The sequence below is a fragment of the Budorcas taxicolor genome, chromosome X (assembly GCF_023091745.1).
Source record: "Budorcas taxicolor isolate Tak-1 chromosome X, Takin1.1, whole genome shotgun sequence".
NCBI lineage: Eukaryota > Metazoa > Chordata > Mammalia > Artiodactyla > Bovidae > Budorcas > Budorcas taxicolor.
Genome location: NC_068935.1, coordinates 117,839,641 through 117,862,684, shown reverse-complemented (window position 1 = coordinate 117,862,684; position 23,044 = coordinate 117,839,641).

The window sequence follows — 23,044 nt, the reverse complement described above, 5'->3', positions numbered from 1 at the left end:
TATATAGTCACACAGCCTTAAACGTATCTATACGCAGATTACTACCAAGTGTATGACTCGAGCCCGTTCCTCTCTTCTGACTTTTGGGCTTCTATATCCACCAGACTATTCAATATTCACTTGTGCCTCTACTGGAAATCTCAAGTATAAAGTGTTCAAAACTGAGATTCTCTCTTTATTGCATAATACAATTCTAGAAACCATGTTGACATGCATGCCATGTTGAAACCAAGCATGACCCTGTGGGGTTCTTGAGCACAGAAGCCTTTCTGTATCCCCATTTCTTTTCTTTTAAATTTATTTATTTATTTTAATTGGAGGCTAATTACTTTACAATGTTGTAGTGGTTTTTGCCATACATTGACATGAATCAGCCATGGGTGTACATGTGTCTCCCATCCTGAACCCACCTTCCACCTCCTTCCCCATCCCATCCCTCAAGGTTGTCCCAGTGCACTGGCTTTGAGTGCCCTGTTTCATGCATCAAACTTGGACTGGTGGTCTATTTCACATATGGTAATATACATGTTTCAATGCTATTCTCTCAAATCATCCCACCCTCGCCTTCTTCCACAGAGTCCAAACGTTTGTTTTTTATATCTGTGTCTCTTTTGCTGTCTCACATATAGGGCCATCATTACCATCTTTCTAAATGCCATATATATGTGTTAATATACTGTATTGGTGGTTTTCTTTCTGACCTACTTCACTCTGTATAATAGGCTCCAGTTTCATCCACCTCATTAGAAGTGAGTCAAATGTGTTCTTTTTATTAGCTGAGTAATATTCCATTGTGCATATGTACCACAGCTTTCTTATGCATTTCTTGTTTATAGAAAATAGACTCTAGCCTCCATGCCTTCCCTGAGTTGCAAAGGGCAGATTTGGACAGCTGTTAATCAGGGAAGGGAAGGGATGCAGAAGTAAGGAAGGGGCAGCCAAGAAAAACTAGTGTAGCCTTGGGTCAGGTCCTGATTCCATTTCGAGGGATACACACAACAGTATAATTAAGCTCTTCAGCAGAACTAAAACTGGTAACAAGTGGAAGATGTTATTATTCTTCACTCCAGAGAAGACCACCTAAAGCCAGGTTAAAGGAACCAGAGAAGTATATCAGGAAACTACCTGAGACCAGAATAAAGAAGTGCAGGCCTTGCACACACTCTAATCCTTGTCAACAACCCAGCCCTTGAACCACTGTTATAAAACACTTCACCAAGTCCTCCCAGGTTGGGGGACACAGTTTTTGAGAGGCATGAACCTGCTGTGTCCCACTTTGCCTGGCAAAGCAATAAAACTGCTCTTTCTCTCCTTCACTGCAAACTCTGTCTCCAAGATTCAATTTGGCACCAATGCACAGAGTCTGAGTTTTTTATATCAATGTGAATGTTGATTGATAGTGCAGAACAGTACAGTGTATAGCCATTCACACAGATTGCAAAGTTAGTATACCTGTGCTATTGTACAATAGGGCATCTGTGTTCATCACTTCCACTGATATGAGGCTAGTCCAAGCAACCATAAATTTTTGCCTGGAATGCTATAATAACTTCATAAAAGGCTCCCCTAAACCCATAAAATACACATCTCATCCCATCATTCTTGTGCTCAGAACGTTCTAGATTCCCATCTCAATCACAGCAACAGTTATATATTCAGCAAGGTCTAGCCTTCCTCTCATCACCCCTTTTAACTATATCTCCTACTACTCTTCCACTTGTTCACTCTGCTCTAATCATCAGTTTCTTTATTTCCTGAGTAAGCCTGTCATGATCTTGTGCTATTTCATTCTGAAATAATCTCACCCCAGACATCTGCATAGTTTCCTATCTCAGTTTAAGTCTTAATGTGACTGTGACTTTCTCAATGGGCCCTTGTTTCTCATCCTCTCTAAATTCTCAGCAACCTTTCCCCTTTATACTTATTATTACTCTCTAACATATTATATATTTTATTTCTTTATTTTCTCTCTTACATCCTAAGATGTAATTTCCATGAGGGCAGATATTTTTGCCTGTTTTGGTCACTCACCTTTCCAAAGTTGGGGTTCAAAATCCATATGTTGGGTTAAACAATGTTTATAACTTTGTAAATATAAGTCTTTCTACTGTATGCAACTGAAAGGAATCCAAAATGATATGACCATCAATTTACTAACCTGTGATAAAGTGATTTAGGAACAAAATGGGTGTTCAGCTTCTCTTCACTCTCAGGAAGAACATTATCAAAATAGCTTGAAAAACATCACCTATAAAAATAATATGCAAATACATTAGAGAGACCATTTCACCAACATATAGGTTCTTCTCTATCTTCACTCATTGATTTAATTACTACATAGATATTTTTGGTATTTACTAGAGTGTCAAAGGAAATATTAGATGTCTATCATAAAAATGACACAGCATATCATATGGTATAAACTTAGCTTAAATTTTATTGGGAAAACTTACAGGGAGAAAAGCTACAGTGAACAACTCAATATTCTGGATCTGGCATAGCTGGAAGTACCATGAAAATGATCCAAAAGAAAAAACTCTACCCACCATGTTGCTTGGTATATTTATAGGAAAAGTACATGAGTAGTTTATTTAGTTAATTACATAACAATGGAAGCTTCTATTTTTTTAAAAAAATTGAAGTATAACTGACTCACAATATTATATTAGTTCCAGGTTACAACATGGTAATTTGATATTTTTATACATTATAAAATTATTTTGTTTAAAGAAGCTTGTCAAATAGCAAGTCTTAGAGGAGACCTACCCTCCTCAGCAGTTTGGATAAATCAATAGAGCCATATAGTTTTTTTAATAAGTGGGCACCCACCAGTTTGAGAACTTGGGCAAATGTTAACCTTAACTGAAGTTATCTTTCCATTTTACAATGGAAATTTCTGGGACTTATTATACTACATGGGATCTTAATTGACAGAGAAACTATGGTCAGTTGGAAATGTTAGGTTGGTTAGTAAACATTTTTCTTGTGTGAGATGATCTGTTTCTATTGGGTCCACTAAGATGCAAGGCATTTCACTTCAAAAATCATATAACAGATAACAATTTTAAATATCTATCCACCCAACATAGGAGCACCTCTATACATAGAACAAACACTAACAAACATAAAAGGAGAAATTGACAGTAACACAATAATAGTAGGAGACTTTAACACCCCACTCACACCAATGGACAGATCATCAAAACAGAAAATTAATAAGGAAACACAAGTCTTAAGTGATACATTAGATGAGATGGATCTCACTGATATCTTCAGGACATTCCATCCAAATGCAGAAGAATACACCTTCTTCTCAAGTGTACATGGAACATTCTCCAGAACAGAGCACATCTTGGATCACAAATCAAACCTCAGTAAATTTAAGAAAATTGAAATCATATCAAGCATCTTCTCCGACCACAACACTATGAGACTAGATATCAATTACAAGAAAAAAAATGTAAGAAACATAAACACGTGGAGATTAAACAACATGTTTCTATATAACCAACTGGTTACTGCAGAAACTAAAAGGAAATAAAAAAAAAATTTTAGAAACAAGTGACAATGAAAACACGACAACTCAAAACCTATGGGATGCAGCAAAAGCAGTTCTAAGAGGGAATTTTCTAGCAATATAATCCTACCTCAAGAAATAAGAAAAATATCAAACAGAAAACCTAACTTTACATCTAAAACAACTGGAAAAAGAAGACAAAAAAAAGTAGTAGAAGGAAAAAAATCATAAAGACATAAAGATCAGAGCAGAAATAAATGAAAAGGAAATGAAAAAAACAATAGTAAAGATTAATAAAACCAAAAGCTGTTTCTTTGAGAAGATAAACAAAATTGACAAGCCTGTAGCCAGAATCATTAAGAAAAAAAGAGAGAAGAATCAAATCAACAAAATTAGAAATGAAAAAGGAGAGGTTACAACAGATAATGCAGAAATACAAAGGATTATAAGAGACTATTATGAACAACTATATGGCAATAAAATGGATAAACTGGAAGAAATGGACAGATTCTTAGAAAAGTTCAATGTTTCAAGACTGAACCAGGAAGAAATTGAAATTATGAACAACCCAATTACAAGCACTGAAATTGAAGCTATGATCAAAATTCTCCTGCAAAACAAAAGTCCAGGACCAGGTGGCTTCACAGGAGAATTCTATCAAACATTTAGTGAAGACACTTGTAAAACTCTTTCAAAAAATTGCAGAGGAAGGAAGACTTCCAAACTCATTCTATGAGGCCACCATCACCCTGCTACCAAAACCAGACAAAGACAACACACAAAAAGAAAACAACAGGCCAATATCACTGATGAATATAGATGCAAAAATCCTCAACAAAATTTTAGCAGACAGAATTCAGCAACACATCAAAAAGCTTATACACCATGATCAAGTTGGGTTTATTCCAGGAATGCAAGGATTCTTCATATACACGAATCAGTCAATGTGATACACCATATTAACAAATTGAAAGATAAAAACCATATGATCATCTCAATAGATGAGGAAAAAGCTTTTGACAAAATTCAGCACCTGGTTATGATTAAAACCCTCAAAAAATGGGCATAAAAGGAACCTACCTCAACATAGTAAAGGCCATATATGATAAGCCTACAGCAAACATTATTCTCAATGGTGAAAAACTGAAAGTATTCCCCCTAAGATTAGGAACAAGACAAGGGTGTCCACTGTCACCACTATTATTCAACATATTCTGAAAGTCCTAGCTACAGGAATCACAGAAGAAAAAGAAATAAAAGGAATGCAGATCAGGAAAGAAGAAGTGAAGCTCTCACTGTTTGCAGATGACATGATACTGTACATAGAAAACCCTAAAGACAGTATGAGAAAATTACTAGAGCTAATCAGTGAATTTAGCAAGGTTGCAGGACATAAAATCAACACACAGAAGTCACTTGCATTTCTATATACTAACAATGACAAATCAGAGAGAGAAATTAAAGAATCAATCCCATTCCCCACTGTAACAAAAAGAATTAAATAACTAGGAATAAACTTACCTAAGGAGACAAAAGACCTGTAAACAGAAAATTATAAGATACTAATGAAAGAAATCAAAGATGACATATACAGATGCAGAGATATTCCATGCTCCTGGGTAGGAAGAATCAACATTGTGAAAATGACTATACTACCAAATGCAATCTACAGATCCAATGCAATCCCTATCAAATTACCAATGGCATTTTTCACAGAACCAGAACAAAAAATTTTACAATTGATATGAAAACACAAAAGACCCTGAATAGCCAAAGCAGTCTTGAGAAAGAAGAATGGAGCTGGGGGAATCAACCTTCCTGACTTCAGATTATACTACAAAGCTACAGTTATGAAGACAGTATGGTACTGGCACAAAAACAGAAATATAGACCAATGGAACAAGATAGAAAGCCCAGAAATAAAGCCATGCACCTATGGGTACCTTATTTTTGACAAAGAAGGCAAGAATATACAATGGGGCAAAGGCAGCCTCTTCAAGAAATGGTGCTGGGAAAACTGGACAGCTATGTGTAAAACAGTGAAATTAGAACACTTCCTGACACTATACACAAAGATAAACTCAGAATGGATTGAAGATCTAAATGGAAGACCAGAAACTAAAACTCTTAGAGGAAAACAAATGCAGAACACTCAATAACATAAATCAAATCAAGATCCTCTATGACCCACCTCCTAGAGTAACAGAAATAAAAACAAAAGTAAATAAGTGGGACCTGATTAAATTTAAAAGCTTTTGCATAGCAAAAAAACAAAACAAAACAAAACAAAACTATAAGCAAGGTGAAAAGACAACCCTCAGAATGGGAGAAAATAATTGCAAATGAAACATCTGATAAAGGATTAATTCCAAAATATACAATGAGGTCATACAACTCAATGCCAGAAAAACAAACAACCCAGTCAAAAAGTGGGGAAAAGACCTAAACAGACATTTCTCCAAAGAAGACATGCAGATAGCTAACAAACACATGAAAAGATGCTCAACATCACTCATTATTAGAGAAATGCAAATCAAAACTACAATGAGATATCACCTCAGACCAGTCAGAATGGCCATCATCAAAAAGTCTACAAACAATAAATGCTGGAGTAGGTGTGGAGAAAAGGGAACACTCTTGCACTGTTGGTGGGAATGTATATTGATGCAGTCACTTTGGAAGACGGTCAGGGGATTCCTTAAAAACTAAGAATAAAACCACTATGTGACCCAGCAAACCCATGCCTACTCATACACCCTGAAGAAATCAAAATTGAAAAAACACATGTATCCCATTATTCATTACAACACTATTTAAAAATAGCTAGAACATGGAAGCAACCTAGATGTACATTGACAGCTGAATGGATAAAAAAGTGCGGTACATATATACAATGGAATACTACTCAGCCATACAAAGGAACACATTTGAGTCAGTTCTGACGAGGTGAATAACCTAGAAATGATTATACAGAGTGAAGTGAGTCAGAAAGAGAAAGATAAATATCGTATTCTAACACATATATACGGAATCTAGAAAAATGTTACTGAAGAATTTATTTACAGGGCAGCAGTGGAGAAACAGACATAGAGGATAGACTTATGGACATGGGGAGAGAGGAGGAGAGGGTGAGATGTATGGAAAGAGTAACATGGAAAGTTATATTACCATATGTAAAATAGACAGCCAATGGGAATTTGCTGCATGTCTCAGGAAACTCAAACAGGGGCTCTGTATCAACCTAGAGGGGTGGGATATTGAGGGAAATGGAAGGAAGTTTCAAAAGGGAGGGGATATATGTATACCCATGGCTGATTCATGTTGAGGTTTGACAGAAAACAACAAAATTCTGTAAAACAATTATCCTTCAATAAAAAAATAAATTAGAAGGAAAAAAATCATATAACAAGACAGTCTATTAAACCTGTACATGAAAGTGCATATTAGAATGACTGGTTTATGGTAGACACTCAGTAATGTATTCATTAATTCTAGAGATGGAACAGAAGAAATGGGGTTGTTGATGAGAATGTAGCAAGGAATTTTCTACATGCTTAGCACATCTTATTTCATTCATTTCTCATACCAACTCTGTGATATATCTCCTATTATTGTTATCCCTATTTCATATATGATGAGTTTGAGGCTCAGAAAACTATCTCAAATCACACAATTTTTAAGTAAAATGGTTATAAACCAAACCCTGGCATGTTTCTTCCAAAGTCTACACTCAACCACCAGGTATACTGCCTCCCAATTTCCTTCCATAAATTGTTCAGTAAGATAATATTAAGAGGCAAATAAATCTTTTTTTTTTCTTTCTGTGGTAAAAATAAACTACAGAAATATTGGGTTTTGTGCAAAAAGGGAAGTAGTTTCTTGTGAGTTTCATATTTGTATTATCCTATATTGTTGTGAAGAAAATAGTGAGGAAATGAGGATCTGCTTCCCTGACTGTAGTAACTTAATTAAAAGCAAAGTCATTTAAATTTTCTTTCCCCCTTTCTATTAATATCAAAGGGGTCAGTTGACCACTTCACTTCTCAGGAGTTTATATTAATGAGTGAATGGCTGTAATAGGTTTGAAAAGTTTAGAGGAAAGACAGTATGCAGAATGAATCATAAATTGCTATAATAATTTACATTCTTAGATTTAAAACCCTTCAAAAAGGTAAACATGCACTGATGAAAAGCACAAAGAAGAGGAAAATGTTACGTCTGAACACAGGGAGGAAACTAAATGCTTAAAAATGGAAGTTGTCAGGGTCTTGGGAAATACATAACTGAATCTGGGAAGATTTTAAAGGTTAATAAAAAGTTTATCTCCTACTTTTGCCTTTTGGGGAATCGATGTAAATTACTGACATAGTTATAGAATATATCATGGTGTTTAATGGGGTCATTAAATCAATATTTATCTATAATAATAAAGATAATTATATTTATGTGAAAGTTGCTCAGTCATGTCTGACTCTTTGTGACCCCATGGACTATACAGTCCATGGAATTCTCCAGGCCAGAATCCTGGAATGGGTAGCCTTTCCTTTCTCCAGGGTATCTTCACAACCCAGGGATCAAACCCATATTGCAAGCAGATTCTTTACCAGCTGAGCCACAGGGGAAGCCCAAGATCTACTGCGTGGGTAGCCTATCCCTTCTCTAGCGGATCTTCCCAACCCAGGAACCAGACTGGGGCCTCTTGCATTTCAGGCGGATTCTTTACCAACTGAGCTATGAGGGGAATACAGTCAATCAATCCACAGAGATGTTGCAGGTTCAATTCCAGACCACCACAATAGAGCAAATCTTGCAGCCGAGTGAGTCATAAGAATCTTTTGGCTTCCCAGTGTATATGAAAGTTTTGTTTACACTATACTATAGTCTAGTAAGTGGGCAAAAGCCCTATGTTTAGAAAAACAATGCACATACCTCAATTAAAAATTATTTTATTGCTCACAAATCCTAACCATCATCTGAGTCTTCAGTGACTTGTATCAGTAACATCAAAGATCATTAGTCACAGATCACCATAACGAATATGATAATGAAGAAGTTTGAAATATGGAGAGAATGATCAAAACGTGATACAGAGAGAGGAAAAATTTTTTGGAGGAAAAAAAAATCATCTGCTGTACAATAATGTGAAGCACAATAAAATGTGGTACACCTTTAATTGTTAACTTTGGACTTTAGCATTGGTTAATAATTAGTTATTTTAAATACAATGATAATTGAATTTAAGTAATTTTTTTTCTTTCAGAATCATTTAAAAAACTCATCTATATACATATTTATTCATGAATTAATGAGGTTGCCTGCCATCATCTAAAAGTATTGGGATTAAAGTGGATATAAAGTAATCAGAGAATACAAGGAAGGAAAAATTAAGTTTATATTAGAAAATGCATTTTTAAATATGTAAAGAGGAAAGAATGAAAGACAAATTGGTGATATAATCTGAGAAGATACCTTTTCATAGATTTACGGATTTATGGAAAATTATAGTTTTAAATTTTGGTATTTTCTTAATTGCAACTAATTAATATAACATTTATCATTTTAATAATTTTGAGTGGCATTAAATACACTTATATTCTTATGCAACAATCATCATTATTCATCACCATATCTTTTTTATCTTACAAAACTGAACCTATGTACCCATTAAACAACAACTCTTCATTCCTCGCTCCCCTAAACCTAGGAAACACCATTCTGCTTTCTGCCTCTATTAACTACTCTAAGTACCTAATATAAGCTGATTCTTATAGCACTTACCCACTTGTGACTGTCTTATTTCACTTAGCATAATGTTTTCAAGGTTCACCCATGTTGTAGCATGTATCAGCATGTCCATCATTTTCAAAGCAGAAACGTATTGCATTCTGCATATATGACACGTTTTGTTTATTCATCTGTCAACAAACACACTGTTATATATCAATAATATCTCAATAAAGCTGGAAATAATAACCAGAAATGAAACAATAATTCAGACTTAATAGTTTTATAAAAACTTCATATATATTCATATACTCTCTCAGGAAAGCAATGTACTCTTCATTAATTTAAGGTTAACCAAATGAGACTCTGAATGAAAACTATTTTCTTATAGAAAACTATTTTCTAATAGAAATTAATGTTTCTAATGTTAAGTCTATTCCAAGGCACTTTTAGAAATCTGGAACATATATACCTTGCTCCTTCTATCTCTGCTTTCCTTCCTTCCTCTCTTCTCTTTCTTTCCTTTTCTTCTTTCCTACTTTCCTTCCTTTCTTCTTTGCTTCCCTCTTTCCTTCTCTTTGTTCATCCTCTCATCCCAGGTTATACTAAAATAGCAAACTGTCCACTTATCGAAGTCCAGCCTAAAATATCCTCATCTTGGGGATGAGACATCTTCATTCTAACTCATATTGTGTAATATCTTAATATTGTTTCCTAGTTGCATTTTAAACTGAAGGTAAAAGCAAAATAAATAAAAGATATAAAGTATATTAAGTGTCTGATATGTACATGGAATTTAGTAGACTCAACTAGAAACCTAACAGAGAAACACTATATCCACACCAAAACAAATAACCACATGAAAATTTCTTTATTATGCGATGAGGGAGAAAATTTTTCCACCCTAAAATGACTCTTTGGTATACAGATGATTTTGAGTTGAAAACAATCAAGGTCCAAAAGACTCACAAAGAAATTTTGACCTTTTGCCAACTTCCTGAAAGAATTTAATAGAGGGCAAGTTCCCAGAAAAGAGAGCTCACCAGGGATCACTGTAAAATAATATGTGTAAATGTGCCAAAGACTGGACAGGGATTCTAGAGATCAGAATCTACTCAGTGTCCTATTGTCTCCATCCGTCTGTGCTTGTGCTCAGTTGTGTCTGACTCTTTGCAACCCTGCGGACTGTACCCCACCAGGTTCCTCTAACCATGGGATCCTCCAGGCAAGAATTCTGGGGTGAGTTGCTGTGCCCTCCTCCAGGGGATCTTCCTGACCCAGGGATTGAACTTGTATCTCCTGTATTGCAAGTGGATTCTGTCCTGCTAAGCCATCAGGGAAGCTTGTCTCTATATGGGTCAGCAAACATTTGCTCAACAAACTTTTGCTTTTTGATCTCTCTATGAATTGCCTCCCTATCCTTTCGAGTCTCAAACCATCATCCCCAACATCCTCTTTTGTCTTTGGCTGAAGATGGTGGTAAAGTGAAAGAGAAGAGTGAAAAAGCTGGCTTAAAACTCAACCTTCAAAAATTGAAGATCATGGAATTTGGTCCCATCACTTCATGCAAATAGATGGGGAAACAATGGAAATAGTGACAGATTTTATTTTCTTAGGCTCCAAAATCACTGCAGATGGTGACTGCAATCATGAAATTAAAAGACGCTTGCTCCTTGAAAGAAAAGCTATAACCAACCTAGACAGCATATTGAAAAGCAGAGACATTACTTTGCCAACAAAGGTCTGTCTAGTCAAGACTATGGTTTTTCCAGTAGTCATGTATGGATGTGAGAGTTGGACCATAAAGAAAGCTGAGTGTGGAAGAACTGATGATTTTGAACTGTGGTGTTGGAGAAGACTCTAGAGAGTCCCTTGGAGCAAGGAGATCCAACCAGTTCATCCGAAAGGAAATCAGTCAGGAATATTCATTGGAAGGGCTGATGCTAAAGCTGAAACTCCAATACTTTGGCACCTGATGCGAAGAACTGACTCATTAGAAAAGGCCCTGATGCTGGGAAAGATTGAAGGCAGGAGAAGGAGACAACAGAGAATGAGATGGTTGCAAGCTCCGGGAATTGGTGATGGACAGGGAAGCCTGGTGTGCTGCAGTCCATGGGGTCGCAATGAGTCAGACACAACTGAGCAACTTAACTGAACTGACTGAAGGTGATAGCAAGTTACCCAGTTCTCCTGTGTCTCTCCCATATATACACATTCTTAAAAAGTCTTATTTCTCCTGTTAATTTATCTCATGTTAATTTAATTATTACATCAGCCACAAGAACCCTAGAAGGGTACAGGGAATCTTTTTTCCTCTTCAACAACGCTCATTCAGAATATCAGTAGTAACATTATAGGATGCAGAGACATTATCACATTGCATCTTATCTAAGGATAATTGGGTAGCAGGCCAGTGTTAATCCTTTAATTAATGACACATTAGGTGATACAGGAAAATCCCTCTAATAAATGTGTGGAGATGGTGGGATAATCTGAGTTACAAGGCAGTTGTTGATAGGATACTTGCATATTACTGTATATATTTTGACTTCCTAATTAAAGGCTATTCAGACAATATGCAAATAATACATTCCAAGAGTAAATATACAATAGAAATGCAAAATGATGAAGCAATCTCTTATTAAATTGACCAGAAATTGATGTAGGTGCTTTCATTTGCTTTATTTAGTATTAAAGTCTTGACTTTTTGTGATTGATTTGTTTTAAGGTTAACTATTCCATACACAGCAGTTATTCAATAAATAATGTTGACTGACAGATGGTTAAATGTTAGAATGTGCTTCATCCTTACAGGCAAATAGACACCTGGTGATTGATCATGGCCAAATATTCTTTAAAATACATTTTGTGCATGTTTCAGAATAATTATTTGCTAAGTTTAATTCTGAATTTAAAATGGTTTATAACTATCATTAATTAGTCTGATTTAGTTTTTATTATTGGGTTGAATACAAACAGGTTAAAATGCTTTAGTGCCACACTATTTACTGTTTAAAATTCTATTTTTAAAATTTGTAAAGATATACAAGGTGATTTTTCTTCTGCTATTGTTGTAGTAAATTCCAGGAGAGTTAACTCTAAAAAGATTGCTACTTAATCATTAATGAGAAAATCAGCAGATTCTCTGTTTATTTCTTTTAACTCATGAAGCTGAGATAAATTATATGAAGTCCATTTCCTCACAAGGTAAGCTGGTGTTTGATAACTTTAACCATGATTTTTCCCAACACAGCAATAACTCTCTCAGGATTCTACTCTTTAAAGCACTAGGAACCTATTAGCTCCATATTGTGAAGATAATTCATGTGCATGTAAATATCCTCATTTAAATGATTCACTTCATTTCTTCCAGTATGTAGAGTTCAGAGGAACTATGTTCTTTGGAAATAAATTCATGCCAGAACCCCAGGCATGGTTACTCAGTGAACAAACATATTGGACAGAAAAGGTTAACATAGTGACTTATTTTTTACAACATTCAATGGCCTCTTTTATTCAGACATTTTCACAATTTACATTTGGGTGCTTGGAGATAAAAACTACATCGAGATAATATTTTATTTTAAACCATTGATTTAATAATATTTTATTTGAGTAAAAACTTCTCAAATTAACTAGTTAGGTCAGCTTCCAAACTGACATTAGAATAATAATATTAAAACAAAGCATAGAAAATTAGGTAAAATAATCAAAAGGCTACACTTGTGATGTGGAAAACAGTAATATGTAAATAACATGTCAGTCATACTTACATGGTGATGTTCTTAATATCATTGCAAGAGTATTTGTTCAGACAACATGTGATACATTCTGGTACATTCTCCCCCTCCCCACCATAAACTAATGACACATGGCTGTTGTTCAAAAGACAATTAACTAAAACTTTCCCTGAAATTCCCTTTCAAGACACCAGATGGTGCTCTGAATTATGAATTGGTTCTAAATAAAGAATTCTTTGGAAATGCCAGAGAGTAATAGCACCAAAGAAAATTTTTAGATGATCTAGCCACTACTCTCCTCCTACTCCCACATTTAACAAATGAATAATTTCTAAAAAGTTAAAATCCAGGTGACATTAGCAATGTCCTCCAGCTTTCTAATGACCCATCTGGGCAGAAATCCAATGATCCTGACACCCAGTTGTTTGAATTAGTTTTCATTATTTTGTGCTAAGGATCCTATTTCTGCACTCACTGCTATAGGGGACTGTTTGAATACAATATGTGATAGGAAATTGCACTATGTAGATATCTGTGTGCACATGTGTGTTTGTGTCGAACTAAAAACAAAACCTCAGGTGATTTTCTTCCATCATTATATCAACCTCATGTTAATCAATTCAACAATATTTAAATAAAAAGCTTATATCATTTCAAAAGATTTTTTTACTAAGTTGTACTACATAAATAACTTCATTTTCAGGTAATATTATTTTGTAGAATTCTACTTCCCCCCAAAATTAGCTAGAATGTGTAAATCATTTATTCCATGTTTACTGATAAATAAATGATACTTTAAAACATATTTCCAATAAGAACTTAGGAATCATCACGCAAGGTTTGGACCATTCTGTGTACCACCAAAACTCTATGCTGTCTCAATGAACACATCTCATAGGGATCGTAGAGGAAATATTTTAAGAGGAGATATGATTCCTCCCCGGTGTCATTTTAATGCAGTTTTAAACATACTAGCTCACCATTCTCTAATAATTGGTCTTTCTTACATGGACTTATCAATGATTTTTGGTTTGTTGTTCTGTTTGTTTTCTCATCTGCAAGGCCTCTTGTAATATTAGAGAAAGCTCTCACAGCCATTTTTCAAAAAGATGACGGATTAGTTTTTCTCAGTCACAAGCCTTAGGAAGTATCTATCTAGCATAAGCAAAAATTTGAAAGGGAGTGGAGGAGGGTCACAAATCAATGAAAAAAACCAAATGATATATTATGTAGTATAGGCAGGGAGACCCACTTCCAAGGAGGGTTGTAACAAGGAGATGGGAAATCTGGGGTCTAGGAATCCTGCGTTTGCAGGCTGGTATTTTTGAGTGCAAAAGCATGAGTGCATTGAATTAAATTAGAATGTAATGACATGTATCCTTAATTAGAATTATGATATTCATTTTCATCTATTCTTTATCATGGCATCATCAATTCCCTAAAGATAAAATATTTAATAATTTTCTGCAATTTATCAGATATTGCATCTCTTTCATCTCACTATATCAATGAGTTCCTAAAATACATAACATGCCATTGATTTAGCAAAAATAGTACACAAATGTGAAGGGGACTTGAATAGACATCTTTCCAAAGAAGACGTAAAGAATGACCTATGGACACATAAAATGATGCTCAACATCACTAATCTGGGAAATGTAAATAAAACCACAGTGAGATATCACCTCATACCTGTTAGAATGGCCAATATCAAAAACAACAAATAAGTGTTGGTGAGAATGTGGAGAAAATGTACTGTTGGTGGGAAATATAAATTGGTGCAGCCACGATGGAAATTAATATGGAGATTCCTCAAAAAATTAAAAATAGAACTATCATATGATTCAACAGCTTCACTCCTGAGTATTTATACAAAGAAAAAAAAAAAAAACACTAGTTATAAAAAATATGGACTTCTCTTGTGGTCCAGTGGCTAAGACTCTGCACTCCCAAAGTAGAGGGCCTGGGTTCTATCCTTAGTCACTGATCCCACATGCTGCAACTAAGATTTTGTTCACATGCTGCAATCTTTTAGCATGCTAAAAGATTCTGTATGCCGCAACTAAAGAACCCACATGCCACAACACAGACAGAAAATCCTGTGTGCCACAACTAAGACCCAGCTCAGGCAAATAAATAAATAAATATTTTAAAATAAAACAAAAATTATATGCACTCTTATGCTCAGTTCAGTTCAGTCGCTCAGCTGTGTCCAACTCTTTGTGACCCCATGGACTGCAGCACACCAGGCCTCCCTGTCCATCACCAATTCCCGGAGTCTACTCAAACTCATGTCCATTGAGTCGGTAATGCCATTCAACCATGTCATCCTCTGTCATCCCCTTCTCCTGCCTTCAATCTTTCCCAGCATCAGGGTCTTTTCCAATGAGTCATCTCTTCACATCAAGTGGCCAAAGTATTGGAGTTTCAGCTTCAGAATCAGTCCTTCCAATGACTATTCAGGACTGATTTCCTTTAGGATGGACTGGTTGGATCTCCTTGCAGTCCAAGGGACTCTCAAGAGTCTTCTCCAACACCACAGTTCAAAAGGATCAATTCTTCGGTGCTCAACTTTCTTTATAATCCAACTCTCACATCCATACATGACCAATGGAAAAATCATAGTCTTGACTAGATGGACCTTTGTTGGCAAAGTAATATCTCTGCTTTTTAATATGCTGTCTAGTTTGGTCATAACTTTTCTTCTGAGGAGCAAGCATCTTTTAATTTCATGGCTGCAGTCACCATCTACAGTGATTTTCATCATTATTTAAAATAGCCAAGATATGGAAGGAATCTAAGTGCCCATCAATAGATGAATGACAAAGAAGATTTGGTATATCTCATTGTATACACTTTGGGGCTCCCCTGGAGGCTCAGATGGTAAAGAATCTGCCTGCAGTGCAGGAGACCTGGCTTTGATCCTAGATCCGTAAGATCCCATGGAGGAGGAAATGGCTACTCACTCCAGTGTTCTTGCCTGGAGAACCCCATGGACAGAGGTGCCTGGCGGGCTACAGTCCATGGGGTCGCATACTTTACTCAGCCATAAAGAAGAATCAAATCTTCCCATTTGCAACAACATGGGTGGACCCAGAGGATGCTATGTAGTGAAATAAGCCAGACAGAGAAAGACAAATACTGTATGCTTTCACTTGCATGCAGAATCTAAAACATAAAGCAAATGAACAAATATATCCAAAAAGAAACAGAGTATAGATACAGAGAGAACAATCAGGTGGTTGCCAGAGGAGGTTGAGGGGCTTGAAAGAAATAGAGGAGAGGGATTAAGAGATACAAACTTCCAATTGCAAAATAAATGAGTTAAGGGTATGAAATGTACAGCATGGGGAATATAGTCAGTAACTATGTAATATCTCAGTATACTGACATATTTTAACTATATTTTTAGTGGTAATCATTTTGAAATGTATAGAAGTATTGAATCACCATGTTGTGTGTAACAGGAACTAACATGATGTTGTAGGTGAATTTATACTTCAAAAAAAACAAACTCATAGGAAAAGAGATGAGATTTGTGGCTTCCAGCGGCAGGGTGGTAGGGGGTGGGGGAATTGGATGAAATTGGTCAAAAGGTACAAACTCCTACTATAAGATAAATAAATATGAGGGACATGATATACAACATGATAAATACAATTAACATTGCTGTATGTTTCATATAAGAGCTGCTAAGAGAGTAAATCCTTAGGGTCCTCATCATAAGGAAAATTTCTTGTTATTTTCTATCTATATGAGATGGATGTTCACTAAACTTATTGTGGTAATCTTTTCATAATATACACAAGTTAAATCACTATGCTATATACCTTAAACTTACACAGTGTTATATGCCAATTATATCTCAATAAAACTAAAAGAAGAAAGAAAGAAAAATCATAGACAGGCATTGACAACTTTGCAAGGCAGAACACACATGTATTGCAACAGTCCTTATAGATCGCCTATGACTGTGAGCTTACATCGAAACACTTGTTTTGAAAGTAACTAATTTAGCATCAAATTAATAGTCATATTATTAAAAGGATGATGTACAAATAATTTTCAGTGAAGGGCATTCTTGTGTCATTAGGGAAATGCTCTTTCTAAGTGTCAAACCATTATAGTTAGAAGCTGTCACTAAGAAGGTAGCCATCTGTCATTATTTATTGTTGAAAGGAACATTTGTTGACATTGCTTAAGTGAACTCTTAGCATTTCTCACTCTTGTTTAGTCATTATGTCTACAATTGGCCATTTGCATAAAAGCCCACTGGCATAAGTCTAACAAAATTTTAAAATTAGATTTTATTTCATGCAATATTTGAATTTCTTTTAATAAAAAAAAGGAAGCAAGAGCTACCAAAAGTAGTTTTTTTCTCTTTGGGAATATTGCCTAGTTTATGACCATGAATACTAGTAGATGACAAGTCAATAAGTTTTACCATGTGCAGCTTCTAAAATCCATCACTAAATCTGAGTAAACTCTGTGTGTATCATTTCAGGATATAGTACCAACAAGAACTATTCTATTTTAGGAATAATACTAGCAACTAGAGAAAGGGGGAATATATGATCATAAATACAACCTTAACTTGAACATAGAAAAGAGAACGTTTAGGATGACTACAAAATATTCATTTTTTTTTTGGTTTTAATTACAGGATCCAAAATGGTTCATTTCTTTGCCCTGAGTACTTCTATCCTTTTTCATTTGGAAGTCTTTTGCCTTTCATTCTATTCATCTTCTCCCAATTTTATATCCTTAAGATAAATTTTAGAAATATAACCAATTATCTGTTAAATAGTTGGTCTTGTCAAACTGATAGGCAGGAAGGGGGAAATATTGCTCACTGCTAAAGTTCTACTTACTTATTAATGACAGGGTAGGTTACTATATTTTCTGTGTATGAATTACTTCACCCAAGGTGGAGAGCCTGGCAGACAGAAATGGGATGAAAGGCAGGCTTTCAAAATGCCACTTAAAAACCCCATGACTCAGATTCCATTTGTTCGACAAATGGTTTTGAAACGTTTAACTTTTATTTTACAAAGAGCTTGGAGGGAGACAAAATAGCACAACTAGTAAGCATCTTTTCTAGGGTTCCACATGGAGCATTACTGGGAAATCTGTTCCATTATTCATTACCTGTGAGATTTGGGGCAAGACATTTCATATTCGTGAACCCTCATATTCTAATCTAAAAAGGGGTTAAAAATTATTACTCAGTAATGTTATCTTGAGGATAAACTATATTAAGTACTTAGAGTAGCTCACACAGTTGGCACTAAATAATTGGTAGCTAATAATATTATTACTAGTGATATAAATATTGTGTGTTCAGAAAAATTGCAGTTATCCAATGGACAATATTGTATATAGTCAACAGTTTGTATTTAGTTTTGTTCTCTTTGTTATGAAGCTTATATTTGATGAACTACAAGAAGAGTTTATATACAGTATATTCATCGTTGGGCTTTCCTGGTGGCTTAGAAGGTAAAGAATCTGCCTGCAATGCAGGAGACCTGAGTTCAATCCCTGGGTAGGGAAGATCCCCTGGAGAAGGGAATGGCTACCCACTCCACTATTCTTGCCTGGAGAATTCCACGGACAGGGGAACCTGGCAGGCTACAGTCCATGGGGTCACAAAGAGTCAGATACAACTGAGCAATGAAGCACATATTCATATTTATGCTTTGTGCTGTGCTGTGCTTAGTCACTCAGTTGTGTCCAACTCTTTGTGACTCCAGGGACTGTAGCCCACCAGGCTCCTCTGTCCATGGGATTTCCCAGGCAAGAATACTGGACTGGGTAGCCATTTCCTTCTCCAGGAGATATTTAAGACCCAGGGATGGAACCCAGATCTCCCACAATGCAGGTGGACTCTTTACTACCTGAGTCATCGGGAACCCCAGAAAACTGGAGTGAGTAGCCTATCCTTTCTCCAGGAGAACTTCCCAACCCAGGAATTGAATTGGGGTATCCTGCATTGCAGGTGGATTATTTACCAGCTGAGCTACCAGGGAAGCCCATTATGCTTTGTGATTGATTTTATATCTACATAACCATTTTTTATAATTTACCAATTACCATATGTTTAGGGAACACTCCCAGTTTCTATTTAACTGCTATGCAGAATACATCATGCAAAATGCTGGGTTGGATGAAGCACAAGCTGGAATCAAGATTGCTGGGAGAAAATATCAATAACCTCAGATACACAAATGACACCATCTTTATGGAAGAAAGCAAAGAAGAACTGAAGAGCCTCTTGATGAAAGTGAAAGAGGAGAGTAAAAAAGTTGGCTTAAAACTCAACATTCAGAAAACTAAGATCATGGCATCTGATCCCATCACTTCATGGCAAATAGATGGGGAAACAGTGAGAGATTTTCTTTTGGGGGGCTCCAAAATCACTGCAGATGGTGACTGCAGCCATGAAATTAAAAGATGCTTGTTCCTTGGAAGAAAAGCTATGACCAACCTAGACAGCATACTGAAAAGCAGAGACATTACTTTGCCAACAAAGGTCTGTCTAGTCAAAGTTATGGTTATTCCAATGGTCATGTATGGATGTGAGAGTTGAACTATGAAGAAAGTTGAGCGCTGAAGAATTGATGCTTTTGAACTGTGGTGTTGGAGAAGACTCTTGAGAGTCCCTTGGACTGCAAAGAGATCAAACCAGGCCATCCTAAAGGAAATCAGTCCTGAATGTTCATTGGAAGGACTGATGCTGAAGCTGAAACTCCAATCCTTTGGCCACCTGATGCGAAGAACTAACTCATTGGAAGGCACACTGATGCTGGAAAAGAGTGAAGGCAGGAGGAGAAGGGGACAACAGAGGATGAGCTGATTGGATGGCATTGTCGACTTGATGGACATGAGTTTTAGCAAGCTCCAGGAGTTGGTGATGGACAGGGAAGCCTGGCATGCTGCAGTCCATAGGTCACAAAGACTTGGACATGACTGAGTGACTGAACTGAACTGAACCCAGCTTCTAACACTGCCCCCCTCGGGCACAGGGCACAGGATGTAACCAACCATCAGTCACTGTTGAGTCTTTTCCTGTTCACATCAGCGTGACAGATGTCAAATAACCTCCCTTCCCTCTCACCCAAAAAATGAACAAGAGAGAAAAAACCCAGGTAGACTGTAAATGGTCTCCCAACATTCACTACAAATCCTGACTAATCACTATTTTCCAATGCAGACAAGATTACCAGATTTTGTCACCTACCTATTTCTACCCCTTCAGTGGTTCTTACTGATTTTAGGGACAGGAGCAAAACCTTGAGGCCAACACTCTACTTGTCTTCTCACTGACAGGAGGCCAGCCATATTGTATGTACTTCGTCCCATTCCTCAAAAATCTTCACGCTCCCTGCTGCCATAATGACTTTTTCTCATGCTATTCCCTCTAATTGAAATACTCTTCCAAGTTTCTCCTCATTTAGCTCACTCATATTCATCTGATACTGACTATTTCCCCCAGTGAATCTATCACAGATCATATACTACACTCAAGTCCAGAACCTTTCCCTCTCACAGGATCACATTCCTTTCTTCACCGAAAAAGACATAACAATTGGGTCTGGAATTTCCCTGGTGGTCCAGTGGCTAACACTCCATGCATCCAATGCAGGGGGCCCAGGTTCAATCCCTGGTCAGGGAACTAGATCCCACACACTACAACTAAGATCTGGCATGTGGCTAAATAAATAAATAAATATTTTTAAAAAAATTGATTAAGCTTCCATTAAATATGATATGTGTGTATGGATTTTAAATTTTCCAGATATCTAAAATTTTCAGATAGGAGCCCTATAGCTGGGACAGTACATCAAGATGAATGTGGATTATTTAAGTAGACAGCAATCAGCATCTCTCCTGCTTCTGAAAACAAAATCTATTCTTAAGAACACTTCTGTTACCATACCACCCAGCAATGCTATCCCTAGGCATACGTCTAAGATAAATGAAAGCATATTCCACACAAAAATTTGTACAATAATTTTCACAGAAGCTTTATTTCTAATGGCCCCAAACTGGGAACGATTAAATGGCCATCAACTGGTGAATGGAAACAAAAGCGGCATATCAATATGACAAGGTACTTTCCAGCAAGAAAAGGGAATGAAATTTTGATACATGCAACAACGTGGCTGAAGTTCAAAAACATTACGCAAAGTCAAAAAAATCCAAACATAAGAGACTACCTATTGTAAGATTCCATTTATATGACATGTCCAGAGGAGGCAGGTTTATAGAAACAGAAAGTAGATTAGTAGTCACCTGGGTCTAGACATGATAATGAAGATTAACTATAAATGGGCATGAGGGAATCTTATTTGAAGGATTAAATTGTTCTAAAACTTGTTTGTGGTGATGGTCGCATCATTCAGTAAAGTTACTGAAAATTACTGAATAGTTACAAATATGAAAAATTGAAGTTAGGGGAAAAATAATGAGAGTAATGCAACGTATGTAAAGCATTTTGCCCATCAGGCATAGAGTAAAAAGGTCATTAAACCTTGGCTAAAGGTATTTTTTGAAAACAATTCCACTGTTCATATGTGTACACCAACTTTGCCACTAAATGTCAAGATACGATGAAAACAAATGTCTGTTCTTCAAAGCTGACTTTGTCTCTGTGTAATTACTCCTTATAAATGTGTTTCTTATAAACCATAGCTGTAGGAGAAATAAAGAATTAGCCACTGTGATTGTCTTGGAGAGAAAGCAATACATGTCTTCAGTTAACTATAATACAAAACTGTATATATTGTTTCTTTTTCTAAAAAAATTGCAATTGAAATATAGTAGATTTACAATATCATGTTAGTTTCAGGTGTACCACAATGTGAGATATATATCTATATCTATATATATCATATCTCTATATATATTCCTTTTCAAGTTCTTTTCCCTTATTGGTTATTACAAAATATTGAGTAGACGTCCCTGTGCTATACAGTAGGTCCCTGTTGATTATCTATTTGATATATATATCATTGTGTATAAGTTAATCCCAACCTCCTAATTATCCCTCCCCCATAAAAAGCAGGGACATCACTTTGTCAACAGAGGTCCATCTAGTCAAGGCTATGGTTTTTCCAGTGGTCCTGTATGGATGTGAGAGTTGGACTATAAAGAAAGCTGAGTGCCAAAGAATTGATGCTTTTGAACTGTGGTGTTGGAGAAGACTCTTGAGAGTCCTTGGACTGCAAGGAGATCCAATCAGTCCATGCTAAAGGAGATCAGCCCTGGGATTTCTTTGGAGTGATGCTGAAGCTGAAACTCCAATACTTTGGCCACCTGATGTGAAGAGCTGACTCATTGGAAAAGACCCTGATGCTGGGAAAGATTGAGGGCAGGAGGAGAAGTGGATGACAGAAGATGAGATGGTTGGGTGGCATCACTGACTCAATGGACATGGGTTTGAGTAGACTCTGGGAGTTGGTGATGGACAGGGAGGACTGGTGTGCTGCGGTTCATGGGGTCACAAAGAGTTGGACATGACTGAGCGACTGAATTGACTGAACTGAACCCCTCTTTCCTCTAAGGAAAAACACAAAACAAAACTGTCAGTTTGTTTTCTATGTCTGTGAGTCTATTTCTGTTTACAAAACAGTATTTGATTGACACCAGGATAGTGGTTATGCTGTTTATTATCAATTTTTACTTATTAAATATACTAGCTAAGACTAAACTGAAGCAATACTATAATTGAACTAAGCCCTCTAATATATACATACCCATATACTCACATTAATTCACTCATACATATACAACTCTGTTCACTCATTAACCATATGTGTGACTCTCCCAATAAAATCTTTCACAATTATCAATGACTCTAACAGCAATGAAGATAATTCTTAAAGAAATCTTGCTTCTCCATTTCAGGATCTTCCTTCCTTCCATGAGTTTTCCCTAAGCCACCAATCCACAATCACACACTAACATAGTCATTACTAATATATGCTTGCTCATCCTTCAATAATATGAGCTTTGGACATCTCACTCTAAAGATTACTTCTTCCAGTACCCTGACTGCATCATT